This window comes from Drosophila navojoa, chromosome 4 (assembly GCF_054131105.1).
Source record: "Drosophila navojoa isolate 15081-1374.11 chromosome 4, UAZ_NAV_1.0, whole genome shotgun sequence".
NCBI classification, from domain to species: domain Eukaryota; kingdom Metazoa; phylum Arthropoda; class Insecta; order Diptera; family Drosophilidae; genus Drosophila; species Drosophila navojoa.
The window spans coordinates 20,284,434-20,302,079 of record NC_142892.1 but is presented as its reverse complement, the minus strand read 5'-3'; positions in this window follow the sequence as shown (position 1 = coordinate 20,302,079).

Sequence of the window (17,646 nt, the reverse complement as noted above, 5' to 3'; positions counted from 1 at the left end):
CAGTTTTAGTTAATCTTCCATTTTTCTTCTAGTTTTTTAGTGAAGAACTTCATTTAAATTGGAGCCTAACCGGAAAGTGCATTATAATCGTAAATATTTCTATCTCAAATTGGAGTCCAGAATATGATCTATATATATCTATATTAGACATGTAGACCTAGTTCAGTAATAGCTTTAGCTTGGTAACTAGATCGCTCTACTGATAGCGCAAGATTTGTTAGTTCTAATAAGAATTTCATTTTGCTTACGTTTGTCGTGCCATTATATATGCAAATTGCTGATGAAATTATATATGTGCCATGTGTAAGCATATTCGGAATTAAATGGTTATTAAAACTGAGTTTTCATTCTGCTGCAGTCACGTAGCCAAAAGGCCCGCAACTATGATGACAGACACGTTGACCAAATGACACGGACACGGACACGGACGCGGACACGGACGCGACGTAGCTAGCAGCTGAGCTAGCTGTCTAGGGTCCATGCGGAGGTCGTGGCGTCACAACACATACAATTCACGCCGTCGTCAGCTGGATGAGCTGTGACGTAACGAACAAGGAAGACGACCACGAGCTCACGTGCGGAATTTGTATGGTAATCAAAGCCGACAGCCAACAGCCAACAGCCAACAACCAACAGCCGGCAGCCGGCAGCCGGCACCCTCAAAGGTAGCTCCAAAGTTTAAGCAGGGGTCGTCTGCATATGACGTCGAAATCACGTGTCGCCAGGCTCTGACTGACACCCGGCACTAATTACACACAGGCACTCATTGGGTGGCTCATAGTAGTTGCTTGCGAACGTGTCGCTGAATGCTCGAGCATGCACAGCACAATTCTTGATCACAGTCGAGCATACTTGTAATTAAAGTCAACAGCTTCCTTGGGAGCGATTCGTTTAATTGTTAAGTTAAAGTGAAAATCGCATAGAGAGGCAGTTGATGGGGCTTCATTGCGATAGATGAAAATTTGTAGTACAAAAAGATATATGTATTACGGAATATCCATTATATTCCAATATGATATATGTATGATAACTTAGGAAAGTTAAGACTATGAAGTCAAGCCAATAACATGTATATCATGCATGTATATCTCTATAAATCTGCATGTATATTTGTTTTATTTCGGTCGTTTCAAGGGAATTTATTGCAATATATAAGTCCTACCTGGTGTTTTAGCTTCAAATTCATTAAAGTTTTCTATGACTTTTAATAGTAATTGTTAATTAAAATAATTACAAAACTTGTATTAAATGAAACTTTACAGATTTGTAAAACATAATTTGGTTCTTTTGATATGTAAATAACTAAATAAATATTTATACTTTATACTTCCTTATATACCATCACATACACTACTATTTTCATGAACTACTAAATGCTGTTTGCTTTTCTTTTTTATGCCTTAAAGTTTCTTATCTAATAACCACCATGCATCTAAGTTAATACAAAATCTGTTAATATTAATATTTGCCTCAAATTGTTTTCATATTATTGAGTTTATCTTACAATTAGAGCTCTCTATATACACAGCTGACCATTCATGCATATAAACTTATAAATATTTATATTTAAACATACAAATATACGCATTTATATACATACAGTACTAAATGTATGTATATACATAGATGTATATAATAATTTCTAAACATATAGCTCATACGATTGCATCAGATCGCATCGAAATTGAATTCGAACTGCGAATTGCTTGTTCTAATCACGAGTGCAGCAATTATTTCCGGTTCGAGTGGATTATCTGATTAAGTTTGTTTTTGTCACATTTGACGTTTGCAGCTTTGTTATTTACTCGACATTTACAAAAGTTCCTTTTAGCTATTAATTGTAAGAACAAATAATTATCGAACAACTAATGCAATTAGCTTTGATAACAGCTAAAGTTCCAGAAATCTACATACATACATATATACATATATGTATGTATCTACAATATATGTAGAGTCAATTATCATACAAAATGTGACTGAGCGCATTTGAAATCGTGCGAAAAATCGGAAATGTATTTATACATGTATGTATATATATACATATGCATATGTGGAATTCGTTTTCTTGTTTTTCGTCTTTGCAGCGCATCAAAATCTGCGAAGCGTCGCCTTTTGCGTCAGCATTTTGGCTGCTGTAAGTAAACAAATATGAATGTGTTTTATATATATACATATATAAATAAATATATAAATGAACATTATTTGCATATAAGTAGTATTGTTCACTTAATTCTTGTTTGTTTATTTATTTGGATTACGTATGTAAATATCGATTTGAGTTTGCACTGATGTAACAATCAAACAGCGAACAGCTGCACACTGCCAAATTGTTAGAAAGGTCTGGAATACCGTTAAATCAGCTGGAAGTACAGATTTCGGACTATACCCTGTAATTATTAAGCTTCAAAATATATATTATTGAAACAATACTGATCGACAAACATATCCTTAAAATCTAATCAATAAGAGCAAATTTACTTTCGTTAAATATAAAGTTAAAGAGTTGAAGTTTCGTATACTCAGTAGTCTACTAACTGCCAAGATCTTTTAAGAGCCCATGCCATAATTTGGTTGCCATTTAACTAAACTCATTTACAGAGTATCCATTAGCACTTCTCCCGCAATGCGTTTCGAATGTGTTTTATGGCCCAGTTTTGGGTTATGCACTGCATAAATTTAGCAGAGTTCAATGATATGGCCGAGCCAAACTCAATATTAACAATGTGGAAAATAAAATAAACGAAACGAAAAGAAAACAAATGTTGAAATTAATTAGCATACGATCAATGAAGGTAACAATCAATCAAAGCCGGCGAAAATGAATATCTGTGGCTATCTCTCTATCTCATTCTCTCTTTCTGTATCTCTCTGTGTATCTCAGTATCTGTGTATATCTGCAGCTGTATCTGGGGCCAACTGGCGACAAACACGAAAGGTTAACGTCTCTTTGTGGCGCCTATGCAAATGGTGCGGCTGCTACTTTCATTTCGCTGCGTCTGATAAACCAAAGCAGCAGAAAAGACTAAAAAAAAATAAATAAATGAACAGAAAAGAAAAGAAACAAAATTAAAAGCCCAAAACGTGCGATTGCTGCAATCGAGCGACAGACGGACAGCAAGACCGACAAACGCTGCCGTTGGCTGTCGTCAGGGGCCGGCAGCGACACACACACATGCCCATATGCATTTACATATGCTTGCGCATATCTACATATGTATTTGTACGTGAGTAATTGACATTCATTTCCTCCTTGGCGTCAGCCGACGTCACAGAGTCAAAGCATAAGACAAAGGCGAATCGCGAGCGGTGCGAACTGATGAAGTTTGCCCGTTGCTGTTGCTGTTGCTGTTGCTAAGCGGCAGCAGAGTCAGTGGCAGCGCAAACAGCAGCAGCAGCAACGGTGACTGCGCCAGCAGCTAAATCAAACGGTGATCAACATTTCACCATCGCCATTGCCTAAACCGTTGCCTTGTAATGTCGCCGTTACAGCTAGTTTTTCAGTCGACGCCATTCCAGTCGCCATCTTTTGAAACCGAGAACCAATTTAATTGCAATGTTTGACATATTTTTGCAATTGGCAAAGGCTTCTGACATAGAGACCGAGGACACTGCCATTACAGATACATAAATAATGAATAGGGTATTAGTAGAGTGAAACTCTTTAACAATACTAAAGCTCAACGCTTGAGCAAATCATAAAATTACCCCAATACGTCAGCAAACTGGGAGCGAGCACAGCATGACAAAGGTGAGGTAAACTTAGTCAATGCTCGACTGTTGCCATGTGCCGATAGAGAGAAAGACCGAGAGAGTTAGATAGACAGATATATGTATGTAGAAAAAAGACAGCGAGAGTGAGTGAGGTAGTGCGCGGTATGGGCAGCTAGGTAAAAGCAGGCATTGTTAATTATTTAGCGAAAATCGAAATGAAAAATACAACAAAATAGCTTGTCAAATTGTAATAATTCTCAGTTGGCAAAATAATTAGTTGCAATTGTCTTGCATTAAAAAAGAGACTACAAAATGAACACAATTTAGCGTTATATATTTTTATCGAGTACCTAATTTGATTTTTACTAACGGTATAATGTGACATGCGGAAACTTTTGGGTCTAGAAACAAACGATCAATCAAGCAATCATCATAAAAAGGGAAAGAAAGAGAAGGAATGCAAAAACAAGCAAATACAAATAAATATTTATCGTTATATGCGTAATCGTATCTGGTCTGTTCCAAAGTTCTTCGTTAATGGCACTCGGTATAGCCATAGTCATTCGCCTCGTGGTGCAACTAAACGGTAGATGACTAGACAGAGAGGCAAACAAATCAAATAAACACGGCCACGATTAGCAGAGAATAGTCAATAGAAGATACAGATACAGATACAGATACAGATACAGATACAGATACAGATACAGATACAGATACAGATACAGATACAGATACAGATACAGATACAGATACAGATACAGATACAGATACAGATACAGATACAGATACAGATACAGATACAGATACAGATACAGATACAGATACAGATACAGATACAGATACAGATACAGATACAGATCAGATACAGATACAGATACAGATACAGATACAGATACAGATACAGATACAGATACAGATACAGATACAGATACAGATACAGATACAGATACAGATACAGATACAGATACAGATACAGATACAGATACAGATACAGATACAGATACAGATACAGATACAGATACAGATACAGATACAGATACAGATACAGATACAGATACAGATACAGATACAGATACAGATACAGATACAGATACAGATACAGATACAGATACAGATACAGATACAGATACAGATACAGATACAGATACAGATACAGATACAGATACAGATACAGATACAGATACAGATACAGATACAGATACAGATACAGATACAGATACAGATACAGATACAGATACAGATACAGATACAGATACAGATACAGATACAGATACAGATACAGATACAGATACAGATACAGATACAGATACAGATACAGATACAGATACAGATACAGATACAGATACAGATACAGATACAGATACAGATACAGATACAGATACAGATACAGATACAGATACAGATACAGATACAGATACAGATACAGATACAGATACAGATACAGATACAGATACAGATACAGATACAGATACAGATACAGATACAGATACAGATACAGATACAGATACAGATACAGATACAGATACAGATACAGATACAGATACAGATACAGATACAGATACAGATACAGATACAGATACAGATACAGATACAGATACAGATACAGTCGCTAGACAAATAAACAGGCGAATAAAATGGGGAAAAACAACTCAAGCTAAATTGAAGAATAGAATATAAGGCACACAACTGAAAATTGACGAACAGCAAAAGTATTCGATGTGGCTGTGCTCGACTACAGAATACCCAGGCATGAATACATATGAATATGAACGAACAAAGACGAATAATAATTGTAAGTTAATGAAAGCAATATTAAATTTAAAATTAAATTAAATAGAATGAATAATGTGAATCATGTCATGGACATCGATTATTCTGTAGAAAATATACATATATTAAATATGGACAGGTTAAATGTATCTTAAAATTGTATGAAGAATATATGGTTCATCTTTCGTATGACTCGTTTCATTGTACATTGCGAACAATAAAACACATTCATGGCCTAGAACTCCATCTATTAATAGTTCGTTGACTGTAAGATCTGCAATAGATCATGATCATATCATAATCCGTGCCAAAATGTATTATACCCCATTCGAGTTATTATCAATGTGTACAGAGCAGACAAGCCGAAAAACACAATTTGCATTGCTGACGCACTTTTCTTGTTTTCCTCTGAATTTCGCCCATCCTAACACATTTTTACCTTCTGTTTGTTTTGACGGAAATCTGTTATTGAATTAAAAAAAAAAAAAAATTAAAAAAAAAAAAAAATTAAAAAAAAAAAATTCGAATAAATAACAAATAATGATCTAAGGGGCAACGCGATCACAGTGTACCGCACGTCCACTGACAACCGATTGGCAATTAAGTGGGTCGACGTTGCCAAATGGCAATAGCACGCACACACAAACGCACATATGTGTGAATACAGTGGCCCAAATTGATATTCGAAAGGGTTAAAAACAAAGCAAGTGACTTCAGTTCACTAAGGAAGATATATCATATAATACATATTAAAATATATTTAAAATAATTGATTTTTTAAATAGAAAGATAAATCATATAATGCATATTAAAATAAATTTTTAAGATAATTAATTTTGTAAATCAGTAGTTTAAGTCGAATTTAGTTTTTATTTCAAACTTATTTTTTATTTATTGATATTTTGTATTTAGAAAGTATTTATTTTGTCGTATTACTGAGCTGCTGTAGCAAAAATATGTATTTTACAAGACACTAAATTATTTTCCTATATAGACGCACGCGATTCGCAAGCAGCAGCGGCATACATGGGGCACGCACTCATACGCACACACAGATAATAAAATAAAAATAAAATAAAAAGTATAAATGTATCTGGGCCCTTGCCAAAATTATAATTACTTGACATTGCGCACTGTGGGGCCTGTTAGCGGTCGGCACATCTGTACATCTGAGGGTACGAGAAATGCTAGTTGGCTGACCCCACACGGTGTTTATCAAATATCCACTTTTGCTAGCGGCCTGTCCCAAATAAAATTTGTTAATATATGTATACATATATATTAATATATATCATATATATGTGTGTTTTATTGGTAAATAGGCTTTTGTGAATCTTTGTTCTACAATTTGCTGCAAACATTGACTCAATCATATGTAAAATAATAAATGATAAATGAAATATACTCCTTTTATTGTTTATGGAAAATACAATAATTCAACTCATGTCGAAACTTAGGAACGTGTTCTTGATAGCTTGAGACATAACTTGCTATACAACTGTTTTTATAAAGTATTGCATTTTTTTCCAACTCCTTAAGCAACTTTTGCAGCCTGATGTACCCATATACAGCCCTTATGCTACAATAGAAATAGGTTTCATCTTCTGGATATTTGCGACAACCATTAATAAGTCCGACCGCACTTGTTATTAAGTTGTCAAAGATATCCAGAATAGCTAGAAGTACCGGATCAGTTGGAAATTTCACGCCGCACTGGATAAGTTCAATAAAAGTTGAGTCGGTAACATTTTCAAACAGTTCAGTTGCATTAGTAAGACACTGCAGGGACTGTAGCGGGTCGACTATTGCGCTGATGACACATTCGACGTCCGGTTCATCTTCACAGCTGGTGAGCACACTGACACCAAACAGTGCCACGATAGCCACGGACAACACTAGAGGATTTTTGGACATCATTGTGGAGTCTTTAAATATACTAAATTGAAAGGTGCGAATCTGCTTCTACTTATACAGCCAATTACGCAACGGGAAATAATTGTCAATTTCATGGATAATATCTTTGTCTAATAACTCAAAAATCTCAACTGATTAAATTATGAACGATAACTCATAAGACACCATAAAGGTGAAGTGAAACTAATTTCATTTAAATTTGTCACATAGAAATAAACAATCCTTAAAAACATTTTACAATTTTGAAAGAAATTTTAAGGACATGTATATTAGGAAATATATTAAGGAAATTTATGAGAATAGCTGACCACTTTTGCTAGCCGCCAGTCTCAAAAAAGATGTGTTTATATATAAGCATACAGTGATATTCGGCTATAACGATTCCACTTAAAGCGCTCAACCGGTTATATCAACTAAAATTCGATGTCTTGTTTGGTTCCGATACAAACATATATGAAAGAACCTCCGCTTAGTACGTTTTTGATTTTGACGACACTCCGCTTATCTCGGCGATTTTTTATACCCTAAACCCATTAAAAATTGGAAATCAGGGTATAATGGTTTTGTTGAAATGTATGTAACAGGCAGAAGGCGGCGTGGCAGACCCCAAAAGGATATATATTCTTGATCAGGGCGACAAGCTGAGTCGATTTGGCCCTGTCCGTCTGTCTGTCCGTATGTTTGAACGCGTCGATTTCAGAAGATATAAGAGCTACAGACCTCAATTTTTTTTAAATGCCCGTATATACAGCGCGCATATCGAGCTTATTATTAAACAAGTAAGAAAGCTCTAGTCGAGACTGCTCGACTACGAGATCCCCTGAACCCTACAAGCAACTGATATTTCAATAATAATTGGCAAACACACACACACATACACGCATACACACAAATACACGCACACACACTCGCATACAAACACACGCATACACACACACTCACATATACAGGCGATTGCAATATTTTGAGAACTTATTTGTTGAACAATTTAATTTCTAGACGTACGATCGTAATGAAACTTTCATAACGTAATCATAATGCTTAAATGTATGTGTATACCGAAGCACAAGTCTCTAGTATTTGATATACGACTTTTACAAAGATACGACTTTTACAAAGATGAAGGTGAGGGGGTGGATTTAAGGGTGGCGCGCATATCGAGTTTATCTTTTAAAAACGATAACTCATTCCGATATTTTTTATCGATAAAAACCCTTATCGAAGATCATATAAAAAATTATATCTCCTACATCTTTCAAGCTAGAGTCTCCAAATTTAAAATGTATATTAAGATGCATTTTGTACAATTTCGGTTTTTGTTAAAATTTATTCCCACCCCTAAATCGACCCCCTCACCCTAATCTTTGTAAAAGTCGTATATCAAATACTACAGACTTGAGCTTCGGTATACACATACATTTATACATTATGATTACGTTCTGAAAGTTTTATTACAATGGTACGTCTAGAAATTAAATTATTCAACAAATAAGTTCTCATTATATTGCCAACACTGCAGCGCAGCACAAGCGCAATCGCCTGTATATGCATGTGTGTCTGTGTGCGTGGGTGTGTGCTAAATATCAGTGAAATATCAGTTGCTTGGAGGGTTCAGGGGATCTGGGAGTCGAGCAGTCTTGACTAGAGCTTTCTTACTTGTTATTTCATATTTTTTTCAGTCATTCACCGTCTATTACGACATGCCGAATAAATACGGCGAAATAATGACAAAACATTTGAGCATAAAAGGACGCTGATAGAAATGCACATACATACATATGTATGTCTCTATTTATGAGTGCTAGTACCTTTGCGTGTTGCGTAGCAGCGACACAAATGCTGCTAAGACAGAGAGAGAGAGAGAGAGAGGGAGGGAGATAGAGAAATAGAGTGAAAGAGAGAGAGAGAGAGATAGAGAGAGAGGGAGAGAGGGAGAGAGAGAGACAAACTGCAATGTCGACGTCACACAAATGTTTCTATACCATGTATTATTGAAATATACTTCTAAAATTTGTTGGTTTTGACTAAATAATTAAATGGTTTTATGTTAAAGCCTATTAAAAACATGGCAGCCCTCCGGTTTAAGCGGCCGCCGGCTATATATATATATATTTATATATATATACATATATATTCACATACATATGTATATTATATATTTGCACTTGGGCAATAGCCCTTGGTTATGGTTCATATGCAAAATTATAAATTAGCAGATTATATACATATGTAAGGTATAAATTTCTCAATTACTCATTTTATTTCTGGAAAATACAATAATTCAAGTCTTTTCGAAATTGTGGAATCTGTTGCACATAGTCTGAGACATGTTTTGCCACGCAATTATTGAATTGTTCAGGCCTTGCGGCATATTTTTCCGCTTTCTTAAGCAACCTTCGCAGCTTGACGTATGCAAACACAGACTTCAGGCCACACCAGACACCAGGGGAAATTGTGCCATCTGGTTTGTTGCCGCAAGAAACAATAATTTTGTTCAAAGTTCCAAGTATTTTTTCAACGAGACCTATAAAATCCCTAGCGGCCGGATTGGGTGGAACTTCCTTGCTGCACTGGCTAAGTTGAACAAAAGCTGTGTCGGTAACATTTTCAAACGGTATGGATGTCTTCACAAGACACCGCACGGACACATGCGGGTGGAGCATAGCTGGGAGGACACAAAATCCATTCGGGTTATCTTCACAGCTGCTGAGCACACTGACACCAAACAGTGCCACGACAACCACGGACAACACTAGAGGATTTTTGGACATCATTGTGGAGTCTTTAAATATACTAAATTGAAAGGTGCGAATCTGCTTCTACTTATACAGCCAATTACGCAACGGGAAATAATTGTCAATTCCATGGATAATATCTTTGTCTAATAACTCAAAAATCTGAACTGATTAAATTATGAACGATAACACATAAGACACCATGAAGGTGAAATGAAACAAATTTAATTTAAATTTATTATATTTAAGGAAATACATATTAGGAAATGTATGAGAAAAACTAGGTGGCTGACCCCACGTGGCGCTCAACAAGTTTCCCCATTTGCTAGTGGGCAGTCCACACAAAATTTGTTAATATATGAATTCATATATATTCATGACTCGGCAAACGTTGCTTTGCCATATCTATTATTTCTAGGGAATATTATACAACCGAAGTATGTATGATTTATTTATTTATAATAATAATGACATAAAAAAATATAGATGCGTTGCTTTCAAACGCATTGGCCTATCTGTAGGAATCATAGGGATTTGTGGCAGCAATACATTTCGCCTTGAAGCTTACCAATCAAAATGGTGGAATCAATCACGTTCTTCATTAATTTTTTTTTTTGGGTTCAGGGTAACCCATTGAATATGGGAAATCAGGGTATAATGGTTTTGTGTAAAAGTATGTAACGGGCAGAAGGAATCATCAATAAATAAATAATGATAAACAAGTAAGAAGACTCTAGTCGACTAGGAGATATCCTGAACCCTCCAATCTAATATTCTAATCATTGTGCATTTATTTTATGCACACTTACATACATACACATGCATCCACGCGCACGTATAAAAACGCGCTCTGCTAATTGCGCGGTCATCAGCGACTGCGATTGGGCAGCGTTGCAGTGTTGGCAGTATTATGAGAATTTATTCGTCGAATAATTTAATTTCTAGAAGTACAATCTTTATGAAACTTTCATAACGTAATCATAATAAAATAATAAAAAAACGTTTTTTACAAATTGGAGGCGAATGGAGCGTGGAATCCAAAATCTGTAAATATTGAAATTCGGAACACATACTCGTGTATATCTCCAATTTATAAAGTGGAAATAGTTTCCCGATTCACCCACTAGGGGCGTGGCGAGTCCAAACAGGCAGAAGGAGGCGTAGCAGACCCCATAAAGTATATATATTGTTGATGAGGTAAAAATTTATTCTCCACCCCTATATTTGTCCCCTCACGCACATATTTGTAAAATGCGTATTTCATATACTGGGGAATTGTGTTTTGGCATATTCGTGTTATCATCATAATCTGAATGTTCCATGAAGATAGTCCACCGACAATCAAAGTTATTAAACAATTATGGTGCCTGTGTATGTGCGTGTGTGTGTATATGCGAGTAATTATTGAAATATCAGTTGCTCGATCTCGTAGTCGAGTTGCCTCGACTAGAGCTTTCTTACTTTTTTTTTTATTGTTTATGGAAAATACAATAATTCAAATCTTTTCGGAATTGTGGAATCTGTTTCACATAGTCCGAGACATGTTTTACTACGCAATAATTGAATTTTTCAAGCCTTTCGGCACTTTTTTCCGCTTTCTTAAGCAACTTTCGCAGCTTGACGAATCCACCAAAAGCCTTCAGGCCACACCAGATACCAGGTGAAAGTGTGCCATTTGGTTTGTTGCCGCAAGAGCCAATAATTTGGCTCAAAGTTCTTAGTATGTTTTCAGTAAGGCCTATAAAATCCCTAGCGGCTGGATTAGGTGGAACTTTCTGGCTGCACTGGCTAAGTTGAACAAAAGCTTTGTCGGTAACCTTTTCAAACGGTATGGATGTATTCACAAGACACCGCACGGACACATGCGGGTGGAGAACTGCTTTGAAGACACACAGTATAGTAGGGTTGTCTTCACACTTGCTGAGCACACTGACACCAAACAGTGCCACGACAACCACGGACAACACTAGGGGATTTTTGGACATCATTATGCAGCCTTTAAATAAAAACTAAATCGAAAGATGCAAATCGGCTTCTACTTATACAGCCAATTACGCAACGGGAAATAATTGCCAATTTCATGGATAATATCTTTGTCTAATAACTCAAAAATCTAAACTGATTAAATTATGAACGGTAACACATAAGACCATGAAGATAAAATGAAACAAATTAAATTTAAATTTATTATATTTAAATAAACAATCCTCAAGTATAACATCGGTGTACTACGCAGTCTCCAGGGCTACCGTGACTGTGATAGCAGCAGTCATACCGTCGGACTTGCTTGCCCAAGAGCGCAAAAAAATATTGAATCTACGGCAAAGAGGAACATTCTCAGAACAGGCAATGAGCGTACGACAGCAAACCATAGTCTCGTGGAAGGCGAGATGGTTATGCGAAAGGCATGAAAGATGGACCGCTAGAATAATCCCCGATCTAGAGAAGTGGATAAATAAAATAAAAGGTGAAACGTCGTTCCATTTGACACAATTTCTACTTGGAAACAAGTAAGAAGGCTCTAGTTGAGACTGCTCGACTAGGAAATACCGCGAACCCTGCAAGCTGCAGTGTGGGCAATATTAAAAGAATTTATTTGTGGAATAATTTAATTTCTAGACGTACAATCCTAATGAAACTTTCAGAACGTAATTATAATGCTCAAATGTATGTACATTCCACAGCACAAGTCTCTAGTATTTGAAATGCCTTTTTTTGCAAATCTGTGCGAAAGGGGGGTGGTATCCAAAATCTGTAAATTACAAAATGTTTGTATTCATCATATGTATATACACAGTAAATCTGAAGCAGGTCTAATAGTATTCAAAATGAAAAAAAAAAAAAATTCGATTATTCTCGATAAAAAAGTTATCGGATGAGTTATCGAAAAAATAAAGTAAACTGGTACTGCGTATGGGATACATGAGTATGCCGAATTTCTCTGGCTTTTGTATCTTCTGAAATCGACGCACTCACACAGACGGACGGACGGACGGACAAGGCTATATCGACTCAGCTCGTCGTGCTGTTCAAGAATATATATAGTTTATGGGGTCTGCGCAAAGAGATAACTATAGTTATTGCTGAACGTGCTCCCGGGCGACGCTGGGTGACAGCGAGACGGCTAGTTATGTCCTTCGCACAGAGTCTTTGTGCTTTCGATGAACGAGATATGTGAACAGGGGAGGAGAAAGGAGACTTGGTCAAACACTCTTGAACAAGAAAGAGCTTTGTAAAAAGAATTAAGCCACAGCAGGAGTTCGTTGGTACGCGCAATTATAATGGAACACATATATGTATGTGCAATTGGAAATAGGCTTTTGTGTATCTTTACGTTACAATTCGTGACACCCATTATACCCAGTCGATCATATGCGAAATAGTAAATGAGCAGGTTATATTCATATGTATGGTATACATTTCTATTATATTCGAGCAAATTTCTCAAGTACTCATTTGTATGCTCATTCACCTCCAATGTCCGTCTTGTCCGCCCGCCTGTTCGTATGAGCTAGAGACATTTGGAACATATAGTCATGTCCATCTCCGATTTATAATGTGTTAAGTTAACTCGAAAAAAACATTTTCCAATATGGCAGAATTCATATTAAGTGAAGAGCTAGAAATCTGACATTTGGAATGTAGGTCCGTATCGACCACCCAAGATCACGAGCTATGGCGTATTTATCTATATATATCGAAAAATAAGATAAACTTTTACTGCGTATGGTATACACGAGTATTCATGCCAAATTTCAGCTCTCAAGCTTTTGTATCTTCTGAGATCGACGGACTCACACGGACGGACAGACGGACGACTCAGCTCGTCGTCCTGATCAAGAATATATATACTTTTTGGGGTCTGCCACGCCTCCTTCTGCCCGTTATATACGAGATCCTATGAACCTTTCGAGCAATTGATATTTCAATAATTATTCGCACATACATATTTTGTAACGCCACTTTGCTTGTCACAGAGGAAGGCGTACTCGAGCCAAACTATCTAACTAGCACTCATTTTCAGCTGTCCGAGTATTATGCATAACTTGCTTATTTTTTGGGGTACTTAAAAGCGATGTTAAAACCGTATGCGCTTCATATATCCATATTTCTCTAATATTTACTTAAAGGACCAACCTTAATTAATTATCGATTGGTTGAATATTTGTACATCTGTATGTATATATATATATTCTCGATATGTTCAAGTATTTGTTTGAGTTGATTCTTTTTGGCACTGCTGATTTTGTAGGCTTTTGTAAAAGTTGTTATTGATGCCAAAAGTCAAAATGAAATTTTCAACGAATTTTCGATTTTCAGTTTCCCACTTTTCGATTTGCCTCAAGGTCAATGCCAAAACAGGCCCAGCACAGCTGACAGACAAAGCGACTATGCGACTGATGCTGTTTTCTTTAGCTGTTTGGCGATTATACATACATACTTATATGTACATACTTATATGTGTATACATATACATATGTATGTACCTTTGGCTGCCCCATTGGCACGCGCCCCTGTCCGTGTACTGAGCCTCACGTCCGTTGACGTCAGCACGAGTCAAGCAACAAGAACCAAAAACAATCGAAAAATATAAGAGGGGAAAGAAAAGAAAAACAACAAAAATGGCAGAGAACACAATAATAATAAATAAGAATTTTAAATAAATAAACAGAGTAGCCGAAAATCGATTTGTCTACTAGTTTGTCATTGCAGGGCGCCGCATAAGCTGTTAGTGGGAAATAGCCAGCGGAGCCGATTGCAACCAATTGGACCCAAAATGGAACCAATGGAACCAGCGGAACCAATTCCCCACACTGTTTGCCACCGTTCAATATTAGCTTAAGAACTTAACGCGAATCACGGATTCGTGATGTGCGATAAGCGTAAATCATCAATAAATTCTATATATACTCACTATACTCTATAATTTTGATGGGTCATATTTATTTTGCTAATACATACGCTATTGGTTTTATAAACTAAATAAATTCAATCAATCTGTAAATTTGAATATAGTGATCTTATTTACTTTTCCTGTCTTTCTTTTTGTTTCTCGAGAAAACATAAAAGAAAAGCAGGGATAAAGAACGATATTAATAATTTTGTAAGTGCATTTAAAATTATAAAATTATGTTTAAAAACTAAACAAAAAATAACAATAATAATTATTGGAATAACTTATACGAAATAAATAAAAAATGTAATAATGAAATTTTTAATTGAAAATAAAGGAACCTAATCATTATCTTAGCAATTGTATTAGAATACTTTTATAAATAATATAAATAATAAGAAAACTAAGAGATTTTATTTTTATTTTTAGCAAACCAAAAAAAAAAAAAAAAAAAAAAAAAATAATAATAATAACTAGAACACAATTTATATGATATTAGTTAGTCAATGCAGTTGATTTTTTAAGCATAAGGTTTGTAAAGGGTATTTAGGAGCCACCTAACTGGTTTCACCTGCTGCTCTTGGCATTATTTTGACAATTTGATTTATAACCTTGGCCAACAAGTAAACAAAGTGCGAGAGCAAGCCAAAAATAATATTTATTTAGTTTCTATTTCTATGATTTTAATGAAAAAGCTTCTTCGCATATTTAAATACGACAAGTAAATATTTGTGACCATAAATCAAAACTGAGCAGCTGCGGCTCACAAAGCGAATCTAACCAACACCCAAATGTAAATTCTATTATATTTTATTCCATTATATTCATTTCCATTTCCATTTTAATTTTCGCTTCCATTTATATTCCATTCCATTCTTTATTCCTTTTGATACACTATTTAGTTTTATAGTATTCTAACATGAGAGCGAACTGTTGTTCAGTTTGTTTATAGATTTGCATAGTCGGGAAGTAAATTCAATTTGTTGTTTATTCTGTGAGTGACTTTATTTATTATTGTCATTTTGAGGCGGTTGTAGTTTAAATGATTAAATTTGATAATCGGCTGTTATTTCTAGACCGTCTGACCTTCTACTATGTGATTCACAGATTTAGTGTTGGCACACTGCATTGGGCAAATCAATGAAAGCGATTCGTGAGACATAATTGATTAGAAGATACTCCGTATTCGCTTCTTCTCCAGTTTAGGAAACTAATTCTACAGATAAGATCATTTATCCTAATTCAGTTCGAGCTTTATAGACAATACCCCATTGTATGTATACATTAATTAAAATATTCGAGCAAATTTTCTCATTGAGCATTTTTGTTGGTTTTTGAAAATACAGGAACTCCACTTTCAACAAACTCTTTGACATTAGGTGCTACACAACTATTGAATTGTTCACTTTTGCTCCCAATAGATTCCGCCGTGACAATCCAAAGTCGCAGCTGGAAGTATTCATAGATAATCGTCGAGGTACACCATAAACCCCCTTTAAATATGCTCATTGTATTTAAGTTGCAAGCATTTATCATATTGGTGCTAGCTGCGTGGATGTCTCTCATGATACTTATAAAATCATCAGTGGCCGGATTGGACTTTAAAATAGCAAAATAATATCTGCTTGTAGTCTGTTCAAAAGATCGAGCTGTAAGCTGCAGACACTTCAGGGATTTAATTGCATATAACATTGCCTTAAGGACGCAAAATAAGTTCGGGTTATTCTCGTAGTCGCCGAACGCACTGACACCAAATAGTGCCACGAAGAGCACGGTCAATGCTAGAGCAGCTTTTGACATCATCTTAGTTCGTTTAAATCCAAATGAGGTGAATCAGCTTCTAATTATCTACTGATTACATTATGAACGGTGACATTCACAACTCATCATGAAGGTGAAATGAAATTTATTTCAATTTTTCAAATGAATTACATTGAAATATTATGGACTGAGAAGCTTTTGATTAACAACTTTCAAGATAATTTTACAACATTTTCGAAAGATAGTTTAGAGTAATGCATAAAAGCACCGTGTTGGCTGTCATTGGGTAGCCCGGCACATCTCCATTTATCCCGATCAGTAATCTCATTCCAAATATGAAAATCAATCAATGAGTCGTCGTAAATCATAAAAAAAAAAACAACCAAATCAAAACCTTTCACATTCGATTTATAGCACTTGCCATCGACCGGAATCAGTCATGAAAGAGTAAATTTACGACAGTACAAATTCGGAATGCAAATTGACACGATCGATGGACTGTTCAGCTCTAGATTTACCAATTGGAGCTGCACATTTATATTACAGTTTATTGATGTTAGCTGGACCTCGTTTTTAGCTAGTGAGAAGAAACGAATCCAATTTGTTCATGTCTCTTGCGCCATGGCTCTTCAGTATAAATTATTAGACATAAATATAAATTGGATCGAATTGATCCAATTCTTTATGCACGAAATGCTATTTCTTGCGATTTTCAAGTGTGAAAATCTATACACACAAATAATTTGTTGACTCTGGAAGAATACAAATGGAAAAAGAGAGAGAGAGAAAAAAAAAACATTTTACCTAAAATTTGTTTATTGATAAAGAACAAAGTAGATTGCAGACATAAAAAACAAA